At 39.9% G+C, this 20,769-nt stretch overlaps 1 protein-coding gene across 13 annotated transcripts in view; it reads left to right on the top strand.

The window, feature by feature from the left end:
- Positions 1 to 20,769, top strand: part of THRB (thyroid hormone receptor beta) — a 388,247-nt gene that overhangs the window by 39,809 nt on the left and 327,669 nt on the right. For 2 of the 13 annotated variants that reach the window (XM_045436323.1, XM_045436312.1), the window contains exon 2: positions 8,387 to 8,489. The exons of 9 other annotated variants lie outside the window; for them this stretch is intronic. The gene's annotated coding sequence lies outside the window, so the exon portion shown is untranslated. Of the gene's footprint in view, positions 1 to 1,763; positions 1,955 to 2,563; positions 2,733 to 8,386; positions 8,490 to 20,769 lie in introns of those variants that run through there. 2 more of the 13 variants (XM_045436315.1, XM_045436317.1) reach the window with 2 other exon arrangements.

The following is a 20,769-nucleotide window of genomic DNA, read 5'->3' as shown; positions in this document are numbered from 1 at the left end:
GCTTCTCTATGCCATCGTTTTCTCAGTAGTAAAATGTAAATAATAATAAGAATCTTCCTGTAGTGTTGTTATGAAAATTAAATGAGTCAGTAATGCACTATATGCGTCATAAGAATATCTGTCACATAGTGAACACTTTAATAAGTGTTGGTATTGTTTCTGCTATGTAAATGAAAAGGTTTTGATGATGGTTTGGATCTTTTTGTTTTTAATGTGCATTTATTTATTTTGAGAGACAGAGAGAGAGAGACAGAGAGAACATAAGTGGGAAAGGAGCAGAGAAGAAGGGGGACAGAGGATCCGAGGCAGGCTCTGCACGGACAGTGCAGAGCCCAACTCAGGGCTAGATCTCACGAACCGCAAGATCATGACCTGAGCCGAAATCAAAAGTTGGAAACTTAACCAACTGAGTCACCCAGGCTCCCAAATGATGGTTTGTATCTTGTTTTAGATGTCTGAGTTTGAGATGTATATGAGATATCCAAGTGGAGATGTGAGAAAGCTCAAATCTGGTGCCCAGAGTGGTGTCCTGGGCCAGAGATAGAGCTTGCGTTCAAGATCGAACTACAATGTACTGAGTAAATTTGCAGAACAGTCAGCACTTGAAAGTGATCCAGCCTTGTCCTGGACTGGCCAATGGCACATCAAAACATTCAGTGACTTGCTTTGGAGAGGTGGCAAATATGGCAATGACTATGGAGATTGTCCTCAAATAGACCATCTTTTGAATTTTCCTCCCCCACTTACAAGCTGGGTGGCCACGGATAGTTAGAAGTGTTGGCAGTAAGATTCTATCGGTTCAAGAAGAATCATGGACAACTCTCAGTTTTCTGTCTTGAATTCCAGGTAATTTGTAGGGCCAGTTCCTGGGGTGAAGGAAAGTGGAAGGAAGCATGTTTCTCAAAACCTCAGCTTCCTCGAATGGATTTTAGTATGTCTTGCTCATGGGTGAGGACCTGAAAGAATGTAAATAAATGCCTGGCATAGAACCTGGAACGTGGTAGATGTTCACTAATGTTTTTCTTGTCTGCTTTGGGCTCGTCTCCACTTCTTGCATCAACTATAAGCATCTCCAACACCCTGCCTAGATCTGCTTCCATTTGTAGAGTCAGACATAAGATAGGAACAGTGAGGTAGGTGCGGAGCAGGGCGAGTACTAGGGTGAGGTGAACAAGGCCTCACTCACCTTGGGCATCAAAAAACTAAGTTAATCAACATAAACATTTCAGTGTCTTATTTTGACAAGTCAAAATTGGTGAAAAAAGTCCATGATGAATAAAATATCATATTTTTAACAAAGATAGGACAGGTATTACTGATTTCTCCTCTTCTCTCTAGCTCTAGGACTCAGTATGGCACTGTGACAAGGTGAAAGCAAAGAAGAAAATCTTCCACTCCTGGGTCCCCAAGAGTCTTTCTCATTTTTTCTAAAGCTGGTAGCTAAGAGCCAGTCAGCCAACTTGTGCCCTCCAATGATCTCTAGATGCTAAAAAATGTGTTCTAACAGCCTGTGATACTGGGTACACTTAGGGATGGGGGTTGAGGCCTCTACTAGCCCAGCCCCCAACCTTCTTCTATCAGTTGCAATGTGGGAGCTGGAGCAAGGTTCCCGGGTTCGCCCCACCTCAGTAAACGCAGACCCTTGTGACCCTGAAACTGTTGAGCAAACACACAGTGAAATAACCCAATGCTCTATTAAAGGCTGGGGTTTAAAGGTCGGCTTTGTGCTTATCTGCTGCAAGCCTAGTTCACTCCCTAGATGACTCTCAAGGTTGTTTAGTACTTGCAATATGGACTGAGAGGATGAGCATTTCCTTTCAGAGTGGGTAGCTATTTGTTTTGCAAGGAGCTGTCATTGCCAAGAGGAAAAGAGCAGGTCAGGAGCGGACAGAAGACGAATGGAGGTCCCCGGACAAGGAATGCTTCCTCCTGACTTTGACTTAGAAAGCTCAAGGTACATACGGTACATGTGTCAGCTTCTGACTTTCAGCTCTTTCCTGTGAAAATCCGAAAATTTCGGACCAAAACGATTTGGTAATTTAAACTCCGTCAGCAGATACATAGTGAGTAATTAAAGGACACATTTATCAAAGCTCCTATCTGTCATGAAGAAACCGTTTATGGAATTTTGAGCTGGCAGGTCACTTCTCCTCTAACGAAAGCTGGGTCTGGGGAGCCAAATTTTAAAAAGTTACGTTAAGAATTTTTATTTGAATTTAAAGGAAAAAACATGCCTAATTTTTAAAACATGTTACTGCAAATGTAGCATGCCATCATAATGTACACTTATGAATGATCACAATGAGTAAAGAGTCACACGAATGAGGAGCTGCTGCTGAACATGGTCTACACGTCCATGGCACTTTAAGATTGCAACATTTTGTTTGGTGACCTTCATACCAGTTGCCTGCATGCACCTTAATCTCTCTCTCTCTCTCTCTCTCAAAAAAGCTGAGCCTGCTGTAGATTGGTCAGTTGTTTCCGTTTTTGTTTTTTAATCTAGTTTTTCATTTACCTGCTGCTTTATTATGCCTGGTTTAATTTGTACAAAAGGATGAAGTTCATTATTACAGAACACAGAAACCCATCTCTGAGTTTTTAGGAAAAATGAGTGCAGGGCTGGCATGACTGAGACTGAAAGACCTCCATGATAAATCAGGTGGTACACTTTTAAGAGTAAAAGTAAAGAATGCTGCTGAAAAATTGTAGACTGTGTACACAAAGGCACAAAGGTAAGAGTGTAAAATAACTTTTTGTAAGAAAGTAATTTTCAGACTGAAACTTAAAACTCAAAGTTTAAGGCAGAGTAAATGTTGGGACAAGTCAGCTTTTGTGAGGGTTGCCAATCTGGAAATACGGGGTCTGACGTAGATCTTGCTGTCCGGGTACCCACCCCTCTGCAGGAATCACTTTTTGAGTATCCCCTCTTTATTTCTCAAGAATTAATGCAAAGACTATTCAGAATATGAGTAAATATTGCAAGGTCTCTGAGCTGCAGTTGTACAGTATATCCATGGAAGTTATTTCTTAAAGAATTAGACAAAATTTTTAATTGTGTAAGTAAGAATACTAAATACTAAGTTGTGATGCTTTGTTCAAAGAGGTCTAGTTGCCTCCCTCCCTCCCTCCCTTCCTTCCCTTCCTCCCTGCTTCCTTCCTTTCCTCCCTTCCTCCTCTTTCCTTCCTAAGTAACTACCTAGCTAGCTAATTCTCCTCCCTCCTTCTTTCTTCCCTCCCTCTCTCCTCCTCCCTTCCTTCCTTTGCTCATTCTTCTGATGTCTGTCTTATTTCAACCTCTATAATCAATAGTTTTAAATCAAAGCAGTTAGTGCAACTACGAACCAAAAAGCCAAGTTAGTATCTTTTTTTTAACCTCCTATTTTTCATCCACTCTTAATCTTCTCTTTTTCCACATTTTTACAGTTATTACTAAAACCAGCATTTATGCAAAAAATCTCAGCCTCATTTGACTTAAGATATTCTCATATATAAATATAAATATAAATGTATATGTGTGTGTATATATATGTAGTATTTAACTGACCAATGTCTTATATTTCTTAAAATGGCTAGCCCGTTTTGAAAAATCTTTACTTACTTCTCTGAAATAAATGTGAATACAATGTGAAAATAATAATAATAAATACTAATAATAAAATGTGAAAATAAACGTGAAATAAATGTGTGTTTTCTGCAGCATGCAGAAAACCATTAACCTGACTCAGTTTTCAGGAGAGAACATAAGACATTCCGTTGCAAATTACAGCTGTTGGACGAAACGTTTGTCTATTCATAATCAGGGAGAACAATTGAGTTACTTTCCCTGCTGAGCTAAAATATAGTACTGCTATCTTTTCTCTGGTGGTGTTCTCCATCATGAGTTACTGGGTCCTGGGAGTTTCCTGTCAAAAAGCCCATTTCTATCAATTGGCCATTGCACGTTCCTGGGAATGGGTGCTGTGGCATTGGTGTGACATGCTCAATTTTAATGTGAGAGTGGCCTGCCCTTATCTCAGAAATGGGTCGTGCATATGTGAACCCATGAAAACAGCGGGGATGAGGTTTAAAGCAAAGAAAATCCATCATACTAGTATACAGTTTTCACCATATCTCTACTAAACCGTGTCTGTAGGTAGCTTATATTCGAGAGTGTGAAATCATCATTTCTACAGGAATTTTTGGTTCCCTGTCGTCCTTTTCCTTTGCTTTTCACTGACTGGCTTTGCGGCCAGTGATTTGTTGTTCCTGTAGCCAGCCGTGTGCCTTCCCATCAGTCCCCCTCTGCCAGATTCAGAACCTGCCTTGACCTTCAAACTCAGGCCATACATGCTTTGACTTCCTTCTGTCTTACTTTTGTCCTTGACCTTATTTTGGCTGGTTTGTTCACCATTCTCTAAATTCATACCTCCCTGGCCTGTCTTTGTGTGGGCTCCTCTGTCATTTATTTTTAACTGGTGGCACATCATCCTTCACTGTCATCTGCTAGCTTGCATTCTCCTTCCCTCTGAAAGCAGCTGCAGGACTGTTCTTCTCTGAAAGGACCTTTAAATATTAGATTTTTGTACTCTGGGCTTGTTAACTCTTGACCATTTCAACATATATTTCGTCAGACAACGTGAAATTGTTGCAAACGTTCAAGGACCAATATTTTTATTTTTTATAAGTTTTGTATGCTCATGACCAGTGGGTGCGTAATGGGGTGTGTATCTCAGTTCAGGAAATGAACTTCCGGGTTGTGGTCCTGGCAAGATGGGGTGTAAGTAAACGAGTCTGTTTTATTTTTATTTATTGATTTATTTATTTTTAATTTTTTAAATGTGTATTTATTTTTGAGAGACAGAGAGAGCACAAGCGGGGGAGGGGCAGAGACAGAGGGAGGCACAGAATCTGAAGCACGCTCCTGGCTCTGAGCTGTCAGCACAGAGCCCGAGGCGGGGCTTGAACTCATGAACCGAACCATGAGATCAGACCTGAGCCGAAGTTGGACACCCAACCGACTGAGCCACCCAGACGCCCCAACATGTCTCTTTTAATAAGGACATATATATTAAGGCTGCTCCCACATCTGATGAAACAAACCAGGGAAAGACCTGCTTATCTGTGTATTTTAGCTTTCCTACTTGATAGCATTTTTCTCTGAAAATTATATAGTCATCTCAGGTGGTTATTAATATTATCAATGTTGTAAAGTTCCATTTTGTTGTACCTTTTTTTGCTAGTATTGCCTTTGTCAGAATCGAGCAATAATTATTTATTTTGCTGGAGACTCTTTTGCTATCCTGACCATGTTTAAATGCACAATTCAGTGGTATTAAGTGCATCTGTACTGTGCAACTATCACCACCGTCCGTCATCAGAACTTTTCATCTTGCAAAACTGAAAGGTTATACCCGTTGAACAATAACTCCCCATATCCCCTCCTGCCAGCCCCTGGCAACCCACATCCTACTTTGTGTCCCTGTGAATTCAGCTACTCTAAGTACTTCATATAAATGGAATCATGCAGTATTTGTCTTTTTGTGACTGGCTTGTTTCAGTTAGCATAATGTTGTGAAGGTTCATCCATCTTGTACCATGTGTCAGAATTTCCTTCCTACTTAAGGCTAAATAACATTCAACCAGCAAACGCTTTTTAAAGAACTTTGCAACAGCATTTTGACCCCTGACTTGTGTTTATTTGTAGTTATGCTGATTTTTTCATACATGCAAGTATTTTTTAAATAGGTGTTAGGTTATACCCTTGTTTTTATTGATGATCATTGAAATTAGATTGTGATAGTGTTAATTTGATTTTCCTTAAATTCTCAAAAGTCCTAAGATGTTCACAATTAATAATAGTTTCGTATTTTATTACATATAGGAAAAGATACATCTTTGATATTTTTTACCTCGAAAGAGAGAAGACTTTTATAAGAAAACATTGCTATTTTCATCACCAAAATGTAGATTATATTAATCACTTCTCAGAATTAGACACATTTTAGGCATTTATAAACATTAAAAGTAATTTAAAATATGCAATACTATTTTTCATCATTAGATTAATCATATTACAGAACGTTTGGAGAATGCAAATTAGAAAAATCACTTATAGTTCCATCTCCCAAATACAACTTAGAATTCTAGTGTCTTTGACCTACACGTATTTTTATTACATGGCTTTCATTGTGTTATGTTATACATGCCACTAAAACTTTAAACAAGAAAAAGTTGCACACAAAAATACGAACACTTGTTTGAACTCAAAAGCACATTGGGAAGCACTATGAGGAAAGCACAGTTCACATGTGTTTTGACATCAGTGTTCTGCTGGTCCATGTGATTAGGGATGATGGGGTGGGCCTCAGGCATTCTCTGGTGACTTCACCAGAGCAGGTAGGAGCCAGGTTGAAACTGGCCATAGTTATGGAAAACGCCATCTGTCACTGGGAAAGAAAGAAATAGGGAGAAGCAGAGTTGAGAGATGGAGGTGCTGTGGGCATCTTGGCAGCCTGACTCGTGCAATTACTCACAGTCTGAGGATGCCTCAGATTCCTTCCACTAAAGCTCCTTTTTTGATTAGGTTTTGAAAATTGGGGTTCTAATTCTCATCAGTGAAAGAGACCTGACTAATCTGTCTTGCCTTTGACTTATTTATGTCCTGTTTGGGTCATCTGAATGATTTACTAGCTTGATACTCTTCAAGCTGATACTACTACTCTTCCGTGGAGTTTCACCCAGCAAGCAAGCAGGTATAGTTTCCCCTATGGCTTTGTGACTGGCATTCAGTAGGTACTTAATAAATGCTTACTGAATTAAGTAGTCTTGGTGACAAATACTCTCTTTCTTTGAAACCTGTAGCAGTCTTGTTGGGCAGCAAGAACCAACTCTTTGTCTCTTTGTAGTTCAAAATCCCGTGATGCCATTTAGGTGACAACTGAAATATGAATCCTTCTTTCCACTCCCCTTGCCATTTACAGAGCACTAATCACTGACACGTTCTAATGGCTTTCATTGGTGATTTATCATCCAATCCCTGCCCATCCTTTACCCTCCAGAACTCAGTCCTTAGAGTGTTGGTGTTTAGTGCCTTAAATTTACATTAAGGGGGACCACCACCATTCATCCTAAGAAGGGGGTTTTGTGTTACCGATTATACACAGGATAAGTAGAAGTAAAGTGGAAGAAATAAAGATAACCCTGCGTCATAATGGTTATATAAGTGAAAAATGACAGCTGGTAATTGAACTTAAAATTAATGTATTAACAGGACAAGGTAAAACAAAACACATTCCCTCCAGGATTAAACTTTCCCCATTACTGCAAAGAAAGCCATGGCAGGAGAAAGCTCTCTCCCTAGGTTTACTAAAGTTCACTTAGACCGGTCTGATTTGTTGAGATCATTTTAAGTTCAGGAGTTCAATGTGTGTGTGTGTGTGTGTGTGTGTGTGTGTGTGTGTGTGTGTGTTGTTTTCTCTTTATTTAATGGTTAAACCTAGTTAATTGTTACAGAATGGCAGATTGTAAAGAATATTCAATAATATGTAAAATGCATCAGTGGGTTTTTCTCAGGGTAATGTATTATAATTTATAGCATTCTTCAAATGCTTCAGATTTTTTTTCTTGATTGAATTTAAAAAACATAGTTAATTGACGTTCTATTGATTTGAGTTGAAAAGTAATTGGAATGGGGATGCTATTCTTCCTAATTTTATAATTAAAATATATGTTGCTGAAAAGTTTTCATTTACCTCTGTTTTAAAATTATTTGATTTCTTATAAAAGGAGAGGCAACATTTGCACAATCGTGTTTCCTATGATCACGGGAGACTGGAATGTTGCAAAAAATACTTTGCAAGGAGAACAATGGTATCAGGCATTTGCAGGAAGCCTGAAACGCAGTATATATTGAGCTGTTCCTTATTCCCTTTGGGAAAGAAGGGGTGTAATTAATACTATTTAACATTATTACTTATTATTTATTTACTTCTAATTACTTGTAAATTCTTTTAATTTACTTACAATACTTATTATTTACTTATGATAATATTATGCAGTGATGACCCAAAACATCCACTGTACCACTAGACTATTTTATAAGTCAAAGAAATACCACCATTGAGACCTCAGACTTGGAATAAGATCAGAGGGGAGGGAAATGGTGGAGGGATGGAAGTGAAGAAGGAGACGCTATCTATGAACTCTGGGTTACCCCAAGTGTGACTGCTCCTTCATGGCTTTAAAAATTCATACTGTTCAGGGAAATTCTGACATATAGTCAAGGGACGCTTCAGTAAAACAGTCTGGGACAATCCGTTTAATCTTTCAATGTTAATCTATTTGTCAGATTAGATAACAAAAATCCCCTATCTTTCTCCCCAAAATATCCTTTTTCTTTTGAATGTAGGCAAATCTCACTGACTGGAATATTAGCTCCCTGAGGGAAGAGCTACAGAAGATGGCCTTGTAAAGAAATATACCTGCTTTCTAGGAATTTAACGTCCTGTTGGGTAAGATTAAAAAAATCAAAAACCACATCTATAAAGATAACTAAAAACTTGAAACAGTGTGTTTCAAGTATATAGGGATTGGCAGAGTCTATCAATTTGTTTAAACGTGTTTAAACTCCATGAAGTAGTTTAAAGAATGGGCTCATTCTCTGTGTTCCTGGGTCCAGACCAGGGCCTGGCACATGGCAGCTATACAGAGCAATAAATATTTGTTGTTGTTAATGATGTTGATGTAAATAGAGGTTTAAAACTCTACGGTCAAAGTTTGGAAAATTCCAGATTAAACAAGGTGAAAAAGTCTACTTAGTCTTTAATATGCAAAAGTACATTGTGGATTTCCAAGAGGGTATCACAGTACGTTTGATTAGAGGACTCTTTAGAATTGTGGGACAGCTCACAGGATTTGCTTCATTGTAACACACTGGGAAATTCTGGCAAAAACAAGAAACGCTTTAATGGTGATAAATTTTCTGTAAGACCACACAAAGAGAGGCTCCAGATTTAAGTGAATAATAAGAAGTTCAAAATAGGTCAGCCAGGTTTCATTCCTTCTGGAAGACTATAGAGGAGAATCTGTTTGCTTGCTTTTTCTTTCAGGTGCTCAAATTCATTGACTGATGGTGCTGCAATCACTCTGACCTCTGCTTCTGTCTTTTTTCATCTCCTTCTCTTGACTCTCCCGCCTCTTTCCCTTATAAGGACCCCTGTGACTATATTGGGCCCATCCAGATTTTGCAGGACAAGGTCTCCATCCCAAGATCTTTACCTTAATCACATCTGTAAAGTTCCTTTAGTCATGTAATGTAACAAATTCCCAGGTTCCAGGATGAGGATGTGGACATTTCTAGGGACCGTTATTCAGCCTCCCACACCCACAATATTTCCTCTAACCCTAGAGAATACCCAGTAAATATCTGCTGAATATCACTGAGAGATTGGATGAAAGAGTTTTAGTAAACGCCCTGAATTATGCTGATAAAGAATAAATGGACTTCTGATACCATCATTGCAGTAGGCTTTGCAGGAGTTTTCAAGAGTTTCAAGAGTTTTCAAGAGGGTTTTTTTTTTTTTTTTTTGAGAAAAGTCTTTCCGTGGTGGATAGTGTTGTGAAATGATAATTTAGCAGAGGCAAAATGCATTTCTGCAGAAACACAGATCCTTCCCTCAATAATCACTCAGGATGCTGACTTTCCCCCCAGACCTGCTTCCTATGTTGGGATTGTTTTATTGTGGCCAGACTTTGAGTGGGAAGAAAGTGGAGGTTGGCAGAGTTAAATGGGAAAAGGCCAGAGTGGAAAGAGTAAAGAAAGAATTAGCCCGAGCTGATGGAGAGATGGCTTCTAGGATGATTCCTTTTAAAAGCTAAGGTGGTTTATGAGCTATCCACTCCACCATTTCCCTCTGAGATTGTGCAGTAAAAATGAGAGGGATACAAAAGGCGGACTTCTTTATTTCCTTAGGAGGTTATGTCCAATGGGTCCAGCTTCTTGTTTTTCTTCTCAATCATTGTTTTGTTCTCATTCTTCACAAAATAAATTTCATTCTGATGTTTATTTTAGAAAATAAAGATTAACTACTCTAATATTCAGAGATAGCCACTGCAACATTTTGCCACATTCTTACCCAATTTGTTTTCTCTGTATATATTATTATGTTACAGAATCAGGACCATAGTCTAGGTATAGTTTTATATCTTACCTGTGTTCACTTGACAGGGAGCATTTTCTCAATGGCATTAAATATTCTTCAAAACATGATTATTTAATGACTGTATAATGTTGGACTTTTGGATGTACAACTATAGCTGAATGTTCATGCTTTCTCTTGGAAAAAATGATGTAGCCTTGCATTTCATCTTTTGCCATTTTCTTTCTTGCTTCTACATAATAGTAGATGCAATCAGAGGATGTGAACATGTTTATAGTTCTTCTCCGATGTGGCCAAAGGTATTAATTTACGCTTACACTGGCAGTATATCAGTCTCAGTTTCTGTCTCTCCTCACACTTGGTAGAATTAAGCATCAGTCATTAAAAAAAATTTTCAACACTTATTGGACATTTATAGTAATTCTTATATAACTTGTTCATCTATATTCCTTGCCCACTTATCAATGAGGTGTTAATATTTTGCTTATGCACTGTGTTAAACTCTTTATATGTCCTATCTCTGGAAATTATGTTCCTAGTTGGGTGTTTGCCTTTTAATTTGAAGTATTGTGCTAAGACATGACTTTTTTCATGTTTAATTACTGCAGCCAAATATGTTACTGCTTTCTGACGTATGGTTGGAAATTCTTTGTTTGGCCCAATATGTAATAAATAACCACCTAGATTTTTCATAATCCTTTATAACTTTATTTTTTACCTTAATATGTAATTCATCCATATTTTAGTTTGACATATTATATGAGGTAGAAATATAATTTTTAACTATTCAAGTAGTTATTCCAACACCATTTACTGCATAATCCCTTTTTTCTCCATTGAGTTGTGATTAAATCTATCTCTGATTAAATTGGCAAATACATTTCTGTATCTGGGCCCTCCATTCTTTTTATTTTATTTTTTTACTATCTGTTGATTGTTATAGGGGAATCATATTATATTTTCTATAACACATATCCATTTCTGATATGGCAAACCCTAACCCCTTCATTATTTTGTTTTAAATGTGCCTTAGCAATTGTCATCTGAGCATTCTTCAAGGCAAATGTTGGAATTAATTTTTGATTATAAAAATCCTGGTGTATTCTGCATAGAATTATATACAAACTATGAATTATTTTGAAGGATTTTGTATCTTTACAATTTTCAATCATTTCACAATATGCCTCAGTTTTTTCAAGTCTTATTTGACGTGATAGAAAAATTATTTCTTCATATAAGTCCTGCATATTTTTGAAGGTTATTCTTGAGTATTATATACTTTTTATTTAGCTATATTTGGGATGTTAGGTATTGTTTTCTAATTGGTAATTACTGTTATATGAAAGATCAGTTTTCATATTTTGTTTTTTATTCTATTTATTATTTTTTACCTAGTTCTTTTTAGTTTCCCTAGTAAACAATCATATTATACCAAATAATGATTCTATTACCTTTCTAAAGAGCATACTTCATATTTCAGAATTACATCTTATGGCATAAACTAGAATTTCCACAGCAGTGTTAAATATACTTAATTGTATTTATTCTTATCTTGTTTCTGATTTTCTTTCTGATGGGTTTTTCCAACCATGTTAAGTGATTTTATTGCATTCCTAATAAGCTGCAAGTATTTTTTTAATCAAAAGGGGTTTTGAAATGTTGTAAAATGCCTTAAGATTTATTTTTGGTAGGTTATCCTTTATATGAAAACATAACACAGAAGCCAGAATATAGGATTTATGGCCAGACAGACATGAGCTCAAATTACATATCTTCCTCTTAGAAGTATATAACACTGAGTAAGTTATTTGTCTTCTTCCAATTTCAGTTTTTTATCCTGTAATATGAGGATAATAATATAAACATCTTGTAAGGATATTGTGAGTATCCAATGAGAATTGTTTGCATTTCACCAGACTTGATATAGAGTATCATATTAAAAAAATTATTGTGTAATTTTTGCCTTTGATCTATTAAAATGATATACTATCATCACAAATTTCCTAATATTTAATCATCTTTTTGTTCTTGGAGTAAAGCCTAGTTGGTCACGATGAAATGTTTTCATAACTCATTGCTGTATTCAATATTTGTTGATTATTGCATCAATTTGCATGAGCTGGTCTTACGTTGAATTTTTATGTTGTCTTGTTAGTTTTTACATCAAAATGATGCTTAACTTCATAATGTGATTGGGAAGTTTTTATTTTTTTCTGTGCTGTGAACAGAAAAAAAAATGTAATGGGAATTCTATTTTTCTTGAGAATTTTAAAGAAGTTTCCTGTGGAATTTTCTATGCCTGGATTATTTTTTGAACGAGATAATGCTTTTATAACTTCTTAAGATTTTTTTTCTGTTTGTTGGTGTTTGTTTCTCTCCTTATTTGTTCTATTCAACGTGTCTGTTTCTGCTTGTGTTGATCTTGGTAATTCACATTGTATGTAAACATTGCCCTTGTGTTAGTATTTTTAAAATAATAAGCATGGGATTGAACACAGTATTCTCTTACAATTTCTAAGATTTTTTTATATCTGTGCTTCTCTCTCTTTTTCCTGGTTTACTGTATAATTCCGAGGTTTATCTGACTTATTTTAAAGAACTACCTCTTGGGTTTATTTATCCTACTGTCTTGGTGCCTCTCACTTCTGTAACATAATATGGTAGTCATTAGACCCTAGTTTTTATATACTGTTAACTCTGCCACCTCGAAAGTAGTCATTGGTAGTCAGAGATCATTTGGGTGCCTCAAAGGTCACCCTTAAGAAAGGAGCTGGTGTCGTTCCAAGGCTGTGAGCTATTAGGGACCAGTCTGCCTGGGTTCACATCCCAGCTCTGGCACTGACAACCCATGTAATCTCCAGCAAGTTACTCAGATGTTGTATGTTATAGTTTTGTCATCAGCATGTGAGGATATGAAGCCCTGAAAACAGTGCCTGGCATGTAGGAAGTAGCTTTTAGCTACTTTCAATTTTATATTTGATAATCAACACCGCTGCTGTTCTCAACGTTGCGGTTTATAGATACCGTTGTAAGTGGAAAATTCTAAGACAAGTGGAACATTAAAGTATTCTTTTGCTTTAAGTTTCTTTTCATTTTTCTTGAGAGAAAAGATAGAGTGCAAGTGGGGAAGGGCAGAGAGAATGGGAGAGACAATCCCAAGCAGGCTGCACGCTGTCAAGCACAGAGCCCAGTGCGGGGCTCGAACTCGCTGACTGTGAGATCATGACCTGAACCAAAGTGAAGAGTGGGATGCCTAACCGACTGAGCCACCCAGGGCCCCTAACATTAAAGTATTCTTATTTGTGATGTTTGCAAGGGTGTCCAGCCTTTAGAAGAACCAGACACTCTCAGTAAAAGATACTCCAGGTATTAGAAGGAAAAAAAAAAAAAAAAACAGACTGTGAAGTTACAGTTAATCTGTTCAAAATCCACATTGGTAGAAACGCAGGGGTTCCTCACATGCTTCTCCCATCTGTGTGGGTCCTCACATATCTGCTGATAGCTGTATTCCAAAAGTCAGAGATAAAGGCGTTTTCTTGAGGAAGCCAGCGATTTTCAGGAATGGCTTAAGTATTATTATTTGGGGAGGTGTGGCAAGGGTATCTTAATTAGACAGGCTGTTTGTTTGGAGAGGGTTCTGTAATGATGCAAAATATGTATGTTTTTTCCTGCCCAGTATGTGAAGGGCGCACCTAATCGTAGCAGCAGCAGGGGCAAGGGGTAGATGTGCTCTCTGACAGTCATGTCACGTAGGCAAGTGAGGCGCTAAATTGCAAACAGGCGATTCCACTGTGTGTGTGTGTGTGTGTGTGTGTGTGTGTATATCGTGCTGTGCTTCACATTTATTGCCTTCGCTGATTCCATGATCTTCTCTTGGAGTGCTGTGCCTCCTAGAATACTTTCTTAACCTTTGCTGCTTGCAACATCTTCCTGTACCTCCCCAAAGGGAGAGGCCTTCCTCACTGTGCCTCCGTTGCTTTTGGGGTAAAGTTCAAACTTCATGGCAGGCACAGAGAAGGCCTCTCCAGACCCGTATCCTCCCACCATTCTTCACCAGGCCTCACGGTGTTAACCATTGTGGCAGGCAGAAGTCTCAGATGCCCCCCCAGAGGGCCCACCTCCTGCTGTGCATGCCCTCTGCGATCCCTGCTCTTTGCTGGGGACAGGACCTGTGAATATGATGGGACTGTCACTCTTTTGACCACATAAGACTCTATCTTAGCAGAGAGTCTTCTGCTGGCCTTGAAGAAGCAAACTGTGGTATTGTGGAGAGGGCCACATGGCAGAGGATGGCAGGTGCCTTTAGGGACTGAGAGCAGCCCCCAGCTGGCGGCCATCAGGAAAAGGTGGCCCTTGGTCCTGCAATCCAGGGAGCTGAATTCTCCCAACAACCAGGGAGCTTGGAAGGGAACCTTGAGCTTCAGATGCCTTTGTAGTGCCAGCAACACCTTGATTTCAGCCTGATGAGATCCTGAGCAAAGGGCCAAGCTGACCTAAGCCATGGGACTGACCCATGGAAACTGTCAGATGATAAATATTGTTGTTTTAAGGTGTCAAGTGTGTGGTAATTTGCTGTGTAGCTATAGCAAAGCAATGCAATTAGTCAGTTATTGCCTTCCACTCATCACCCATTTCCTTTGGTGCCACCATGTCCATGTGTCCCCATCCAGGGCTAAGTTACCATCCCTCTGGCCTCCCCGAAATTGTCGTCCTGTTCTGTGTGGGAGAACATGATTTTTTAAATTCTGAAATCGTACTCTTGATATGGTCTTTGTCTCTTCGGATTACTTTTATCCATAAATCTATTTCCAGCATCATATTCTGTTTTTATATTCTGTTAAATGAATGTGAGTGCAAATATGTTATGAATTAGTTATTTTACATTCTTCAAAACTCACTATATCCAAATACATATCTGAAAGAGTGAATTCATTGTCAAATTTAGACTGGGGGTCTTGGAACAAGCATGAATTAAGCTGCGTGAGAACTACAGGATGGTCGGCTATGAGGATTCACCCTTGGCTCTCTCAAGATACTAGTTTTTTATCAATAATGTTGGTGAGGATATAGATTGCACATTTATCAAAGTTGTGGTTGACATGGAGCCTGGAAGCATGGAAAATGCTTTGAGTAACAGAATTAGCATCCAAAAGGACCATTTCAGGTGGGTTTGACAGGCCAACTCTAGTAAGATGAACTTTAAGGCATTAAGGTGTAAAAAGCCCTACAGTTAAGGGGGGAAAATCAATCTAGAATCTAAGGATAGGGTAGGTAAGACAGACAACATATGCAAAAATATTTAGATTAGATGTTTACAAGTGAATATAAACCAGTGGTATATCAAGGCTTGAAGCTGAGCTTATTTGAATCATGAAGCTAATTTTAGATTCTATTAATTGAACTGCTGTGTCTAGAACAAGAAGAATAGTCCTCCTCTGCTCCATGTGAGTCACCCCTAGAGGGTGGGGTAGTTTTGGGTACCTCTTTTAATGGAGTCATAGACAAACTGGAATTTCTCCATTGGGCAGGGACCAGATGAGTGAGCAGATTTTAGTATGTGAGTACAATATTGTGGAATAATCTGAGTTGTGGATATTTTGTCCGTGAAAGAAAAGGCATCGAAGGATTAGACTTCCTTTCTATAACCTTGGTGAATGGAAATTATGGGGAAATAGATTTTTTATTTTATTAAAGAAGTAATTACTGACATGTACTTAACAAAATAGAGTTAGTGGCCTTTGGGAGTTGTTGGGCTCATTGTCCCTGAGCTGTACGAATAAAGGCTAGCAGATTTGCGAAGAGGTCTTTTGAATGCACTGTCACAGTGAGCCAATGATGGACCAAAAGAGACCAAAACATATAGAGGCAAGAAAATTTCATTAAAGGTAAAGAGTATAGAAACTTATGTGCGTGGTTTCATACAGTAGGCGGTAACACAGCATAATTCCAGGCAGAGGATCGGGTCCCCCAGGTTGCCCAAAGTTCCCCAAGAGTCAGTATCCACCCCTTAATTAGGCCACCCCTGTGGAATGCAGATTCCTCTAGGTGTGAGAAATTGCCTGTAGCAGATGCTGGTCTTGTCCCACCCAGATCCCCTTCACTGGCGAGTAGACCCATGCTCCAGCTGCTGTGGCTGTTGGCTGCCAGCCTCTCACATCTGCACCCTCCCCTTTAAAATTGCCCTTGATTGATGCTGTCTGCCTTATCCAAAGATGCCTGGGGGGTTACAGCACCCATCCCTGGGGGATGGCCAATAACCGGCTGATGCAGAGATATGGGGGCTTAGTCCCCTTGTCTCCGTGCAGGACAACCTCTGAGGAGTAATCTACACCCCTGGTGGGATCAGGCTAGACTTTTCCTGGCATCACATCTCTGTTGTCTTCCCCTCTACCCCCTCATGCCTCCTGTGCTCCCTCATACATTTCCACTAAGAGCCCTGACTGGTGCAGGAATTGTCATCTCAAGGTTTGCTTCTAAGGCTCCTTATCTGAGACACTACCTTTGCCTTTTAAAAAAAATACATTTATTTATTTATTGAGAGAGAGCACACGTGGGGATAAGGGGAGAGAGAGAGGGAAAGAGGTAGAAGCAAGACTCGAGCTCACCCAACGCAGAGCTTGAACTTATGAACCATGAGATCATGACCCTAGCCAAAGTCCGATGCTTAACTGACTGAGCCACTCAGGTGCCCCTACCTTTGCCTTTCTTTGGGCATTTATAACTTCTTGCCCCTCTGCTTATAGGAGGTTCTGCCTTTTCATCTACCCTCTTACTCAGTGCTCATAACTGGGCCAAGATATCATCCTCTGTGTTTATATTATGGGACTAGGTGAAGAGAAGGTCATTTTGCCAGAAGCACACCCAGCAGGCTCACGCTTTCTGGCATGTCTGAGGACCTCTCCAGCAACACTGGAAGAGATGCCCTCTGAGAGGCCATCCCCCCGAGAATCAATGATTCTATGGTTCTCACAATACCACTTCATCCCTCAAAGTACACAATGTGCGTGTGTATACACACACACACACACACACACACACACACACTTCATGCACACAACTTCCTTTGTTTCTCCTCTGACAATGGCGATGCCACCTGACCCTCTCTTGGAGCTGAAAAGACCGGAGGCTTTCCCTATTGGGCATCAGTGTTCCAGCACTTGTCAGATTAGACAAACGTGAAGACCAGTTGGTGTCCATCTCCTTTTCTCCTTTTAGCTGCCTTATGTTTCTGCTCCTTTGCTCTTCTTTCCAAACATCCTGCTGGGAATGAGTACCTGGCGATCACCAGCCATGTGAGGTGGCTTGTGGGAGAAGAGGAGGAAGAACCTGGTGTGGGGAAAAGAGGCTTGGTTTGGGGTCTAGATTGACGTGCTCAATTCGTGGCTCTGGATTTCAGCTGGACAGCTATGTAACCTTCAAGTCACTTAACCTTTTTAATCTCAATTTCCTCATGTATGAAATGAGTGGAATGGGCCTGCCCTACCTGACAGGCTCATGAAGATCAAGTGAGACAGGGCATCCTATGAAAGTATATAGCCGTTGACAGACATGGGATATTATTCAGATACTATTTTAAAATGCACTACTGCTTCTTGGCGTGCCTGGGTGGCTCAGTCAATTAAAGCATCCGACTCTTGATTTCAGCTCAGGTCATGATCTTGCAGTTCATGAGTCTGGGCCCCATGTCAGGCTCTGCTCTGTCAGCACAGAGCCTGCTTGGGATTCTCTCTCTCTCTCTCTCTCTCTCTCCCTCTCTGTGCACCTCTTTCTGTGCTTGTGTGCTCTCTCTCATAATAAATAAGTAAACACGAAAAGAAAAGAAAAGAAAAGAAAAGAAAAGAAAAGAAAAGAGAAGAGAAGAAAAGAAAACAGAGAAGAAAAGAAAAAAGAAAAGCCCTCCTCAAGAGCTTGCAAAATAGTAGGAGAACTGAGGTGCTGAGGGACAAACACACATAAAAACTATTTAAGGTGGAGACGGTCCATGTCACCAGGGAGGGACACAGTTGTATAGGTGAACTCATTGTTCTTTGGGAACATTTGTTCTTTGGGCCCAAACATTTGTTCATCTTCTTCCTTGGATTTCCTTTCTGGCTTGGGGTTTGTAAACAGCAGAACCTTTGCATAAAAACAGGGAAGTAACAAAAATCTGTTACCCCTTTTTATGCTTCAGTGAGAAAAGAGACTAGTCCATATATATATATATATATATATATATATATATATGATTGATGCAGAGGCAAAATAATCTTTTTAGAATCAATACTTCTCTTTTTTTTTCTTTTTAAAAAAATTGTTTTAATGTTTATTTTTGAGAGAGAGAGAGACAGAGCATGAGCAGGGGAGGGGCAGAGAGAGAGGGAGACACGGCCTCCAAAGCAGGCTCCAGGATCCAAGCTGTCAGCACAGAGCCCGACATGGGGCTCAGACTCACAGACCGTGAGATCATGACCTGAGCCGAAGTCAGACACTCAACCGACTGAGCCACCCAGGTGCCCCAGAATCAATACTTTTCAATGAGACTTAAGAATGCCTGTTTTCCAATGGATCTTATACATCAGCCAGATTGCTGAGCTGGAAATGCTTCCACATGTATCTCTTTGTAGGAAACGATCAGCTGATTTTTTTTATCGTAGTGACAGCAGGTCTACATTATTATTAATATACTTCCAGTGCTTAGAGAAGCTTGGAGAAGCTGGATAGAAATAGTTCGATACAGGTGATCTTCCAGGCCACCCGTCCCAGAGATGCCAGGTTCTCCAGGCATAGTGTTGCAACCTCAGAATCAGTGCTCACAGGCAGTTCCAGAATGCCGAGACGTACAGTGGTTTCCTGACAACCTGAATTGGTATTATTATTATTTTTTTTAATTTTTTTTTTCAACGTTTATTTATTTTTGGGACAGAGAGAGACAGAGCATGAACGGGGGAGGGGCAGAGAGAGAGAGGGAGACACAGAATCGGAAACAGGCTCCAGGCTCTGAGCCATCAGCCCAGAGCCTGACGCGGGGCTCGAACTCACGGACCGCGAGATCGTGACCTGGCTGAAGTCGGACGCTTAACCGACTGCGCCACCCAGGCGCCCCTGAATTGGTATTATTGACAGCCAGGCCCAGAGTGAACCTTCTGAAATAAATGAATAAATAAATACACACACACACATGTGTATACATGTACATGCATGTGCATATATGTATACATATAGATGTATATACATATATATGTCAAAAAATATATCCATATCTCTGTCTATATCTATATACAGATGTATACATAGTAGGTATGTAGAGACTATAGAAGAACCACTCCAGATTCTTTGGGCCTCAGGACAGGTCGGCAGGACGGCACCGTGTAGAAGTCAAGTCGCAGATCAAAGCTTGCCCTCTTGACTGCTGTGTGTTTATACACGGCATGATCCTGCCAACCTGTCCCTGAGGCCCAGAGAATCTCCAGTGGTACTTCTATAGTCTCTACACCCCTCACAGTGTCAGGCTGTCCTTTCTGTGACTCAGTCTCCTGCTATTATTCTTCTATTCTCGTGTTTTCTTAGAAAAGCAGTAGCTCTTCTGATCTCCTTCGCATATTCCTTATTGTGGGGAAGGCTCGCTTCCTGTACTTACCCCCGGACATACGCCAACATTGTTATTCCGATAGTAGCCCTTTCTCTTCTTTTCCCTCAAACTGGGATCCTATTGTTGTCTGACTCACCCTGGGGTCTGTCTAACCCCCTTCTCAGTACATAAGTGTCATTTTTAATTCTGTTCTAGTCCTTGCTTTGTCCCCCCCACTGCTTTTAAGGGCACATTTAAGGCTTATTATGTGTACCCTCATGTAGTTCTTTGATTTCTCTAGTCACTTAAGCTGCAATTAATTCCGACTTCTGTGAAAGAGAATTAATCATACTGGGGCATAATCATCTATCCTTCCTAAACAGCGTGGAGGGGCTGAGGAGGAGGAGTCCAGCAAAGCATGCTCGTATACGTACATTGCTGTGGGCATCGCTTCTGTTTCTGGGCCCACATCCCTCATTGTTTCCTCTCTTGCTCTTTCAATACTTTGGGGACTGATTTGTTTTAAGTTCTTGAGTGGTTGTGGCTAGGGCTGGCCCCTGCATTCCGGCCTCAGAGTATGGGAAGTTCTCGTTCCCCTTGGCTCCTTGTTGCAAACACACCAAGCTCTTCTCTTGTGCAAGGCGTATGCCGAACGTTTAGAGTTATCACGTTATGGAGAGAAGAAATGTTCGTCTTCATAGAGGCATGCTCATGTGTCTTGGGGTTTTGCTGTGGCTCGGTGCTACCTATTTCTGTCCTTTGTCTCCTGGACCTCATCCCAGCTCTAGGCACAGCTGACTAGCACCCTGCTCATTTCTCTACATTCGCTTCCTTTGACCTTTCTATTTATCTCCTCCTCTGTCCCTCTGCCCACACGTCTCTTGAATCCTTTGCCTCACTTTGCCTAAGTGATATTAAAGGTTTTCTAGCATTCTGATTGTCTCTTCATCTTCTATCTACCCAGTGTTTTAACTTTACTTTTTGTAGTTCCAAACTTTGTTCTCTCTTCCTCCCTCTTTGCTTCCAGTGGCACCAGGCACCTAATCATCCAAGCTGGAAACCTCCAGGTCACTATTGACTTCTCCC

Source organism: Leopardus geoffroyi, chromosome C2 (assembly GCF_018350155.1).
Source record: "Leopardus geoffroyi isolate Oge1 chromosome C2, O.geoffroyi_Oge1_pat1.0, whole genome shotgun sequence".
Lineage (NCBI taxonomy): Eukaryota > Metazoa > Chordata > Mammalia > Carnivora > Felidae > Leopardus > Leopardus geoffroyi.
This window is presented reverse-complemented; position numbering and strand designations above follow the sequence as displayed.